Below are 2927 nucleotides of genomic sequence, written 5' to 3'. Positions count from 1 at the left end.
CAGACAGTCCCAAGCCTATTACCTCCGACTCATTATATATTCATGCCTACAAATATTATGCTACTACGGGGAGGCAGCCCATAGTAGATAAATCAGCTAGGAAGAGGTTTTTCAGCCCGAAAACGCCCATCAAAACAAACCAAGCCCAGAAAATTATCCAATAATCAGAATCCCGTACGAGTGCTGTGTTGTTTACTAGGCTATAATTTCCTCAAGGGGCGCCACTCCTCAAGTGGGAAAAATTGACCGCAAGTTTCCCAGTCTTGCAGGTACCCCGAAAGGTCGAGGCAGCCCTTTACAGAGGCCGTTGTCCATAAATCTGGATCTTACGCCCTGCCACAGTTGTCCTCCTATAGAGGATCCTCCCACGATGGTGTTCTGCTTCACCATGCAATTTAACCCATTACTGGGAGAAGGTTTGTAACTCATCTGACGCGTGAACACGGCAGTTGGCCCTGCTGAGTGTACATTTGAGGGGCCTTCTTCCTCCTCCACCTGAAATTATGACCCCCAGGGGAGGGTCATAACTTTTGAAACTAAAACTTTTGAAATAGGAATAGAGCCTTTAATCACATTCTTTACTATTTGCAATCATAAAATAGTCTAATATCTTCATTTTTTCCACGGACGAAGCTATTACCCTCGAAAACTAAAAATTTTGAAATAGGAAAAGAGCCTTTAATCACATTCTTTACCATTTGCAATCATAAAATAGTCTAATATCTTTATTTTTTCCACAGACGTAGCTATTACCCCCGAAAACTAAAACTTTTGAAATAGGAAAAGAGCCTTTAATCACATTCTTTACCATTTGCAATCATAAAATAGTCTAATATCTTCATTTTTTTCCACAGACGTAGCTATTACCCCCGAAAACTAAAACTTTTGAAATAGGAAAAGAGTCTTTAATCACACTCTCTACCATGCGAAATCATAAAATAGTCTAATATCTTCATTTTTCCCGCAGACGTAGCTATTACCCCCGAAAACTAAAACTTTTGAAATAGGAATAGAGCCTTTAATCACATTCTTTACTATGTGCAATCATAAAATAGTCTAACATCTTCATTTTTTCCACGGACGAAGCTATTATGCTCGGAAACTAAAACTTTTGAAATAGGAAAAGAGCCTTTAATCACATTCTTTACCATTTGCAATCATAAAATAGTCTAATATCTTCATTTTTTTCCACAGACGTAGCTATTACCCCCAAAAACTAAAACTTTTGAAATACGAAAAGAGCCTTTAATCACATTCTTTACCATTTGCAATCATAAAATAGTCTAATATCTTCATTTTTCCACAGACGTAGCTATTACCCCCGAAAACTAAAACTTTTGAAATAGGAAAAGAGCGTTTAATCACATTCTTAACCATTTGCAATCATAAAATAGTCTAATATCTTCATTTTTTCCACAGACGTAGCTATTACCCACGAAAACTAAAACTTTTGAAATAGGAAAAGAGCCTTTAATCACATTCTTTACCCTTTGCAATCATAAAATAGTCTAATATCTTCATTTTTTCCACAGACGTACCTATTACCCCCGAAAACTAAAACTTTTGAAATAGGAAAAGAGCCTTTAATCACAATCTTTACCTTGCGCAATCATAAAATAGTCTAATATCTTCATTTTTTCCGCAGACGTAGCTATTACCCCCGAAAACTAAAACTTTTGAAATAGGAAAAGAGCCTTTAATCACATTCTTTACCATTTGCAATCATAAAATAGTCTAATATCTTCATTTTTTCCACGAACGAAGCTATTACCCCCGAAAACTAAAACTTTTGAAATAGGAAAAGAGCCTTTAATCACATTCTTTGCCATTTGCAATCATAAAATAGTCTAATATCTTCATTTTTTCCACGAACGAAGCTATTACCCCCGAAAACTAAAACTTTTGAAATAGGAAAAGAGCCTTTAATCACATTCTTTACCATTTGCAATCATAAAATAGTCTAATATCTTCATTTTTTCCACAGACGTAGCTATTACCCCCGAAAACTAAAATTTTGAAATAGGAAAAGAGCCTTTAATCACATTCTTTACCATTTGCAATCATAAAATAGTCTAATATCTTCATTTTTCCCACGAACGAAGCTATTACCCCCGAAAACTAAAACTTTTGAAATAGGAAAAGAGCCTTTAATCACATTCTTTACCATTTGCAATCACAAAATAGTCTAATATCTTCATTTTTCCACAGACGTAGCTATTACCCCCGAAAACTAAAATGTTGAAATAGGAAAAGAACCTTTAATCACATTCTTTACCATGTGCAATCATAAAACAGTCTAATATCTGCATTTTTTCCACGGACGAAGTTATTACCCCCGAAAACTAAAACTTTTGAAATAGGAAAAGAGCCTTAAATCACATTCTTTACCATTTGCAATCATAAAATAGTCTAATATCTCTATTACCCCCGAAAACTAAAACTTTTGAAATAGGAAAAAAGCCTTTAATCACATTCTTTACCATTTGCAATCATAAAACAGTCTAATATCTCCATTTTTTCCACGGACGAAGTTATTACCCCCGAAAACTAAAACTTTTGAAATAGGAAAAGAGCCTTAAATCACATTCTTTACCATTTGCAATCATAAAGTAGTCTAATATCTCTATTACCCCCGAAAACTAAAACTTTTGAAATAGGAAAAGAGCTTTTAATCACATTCTTTACCATTTGCAATCATAAAATAGTCTAATATCTTCATTTTTTCCACAGACGTAGCTATTACCCCCGAAAACTAAAACTTTTGAAATAGGAAAAGAGTCTTTAATCACACTCTTTACCATGCGCAATCATAAAATAGTCTAATATCTTCATTTTTTCCGAAGACGTAGCTATTACCCCCGAAAACTAAAACTTTTGAAATAGGAATAGAGCCTTTAATCACATTCTTTACTATGCGCAATCATAAA

Source organism: Artemia franciscana, unplaced genomic scaffold (assembly GCF_032884065.1).
Source record: "Artemia franciscana unplaced genomic scaffold, ASM3288406v1 Scaffold_6148, whole genome shotgun sequence".
NCBI lineage: Eukaryota > Metazoa > Arthropoda > Branchiopoda > Anostraca > Artemiidae > Artemia > Artemia franciscana.
This window is presented reverse-complemented; position numbering follows the sequence as displayed.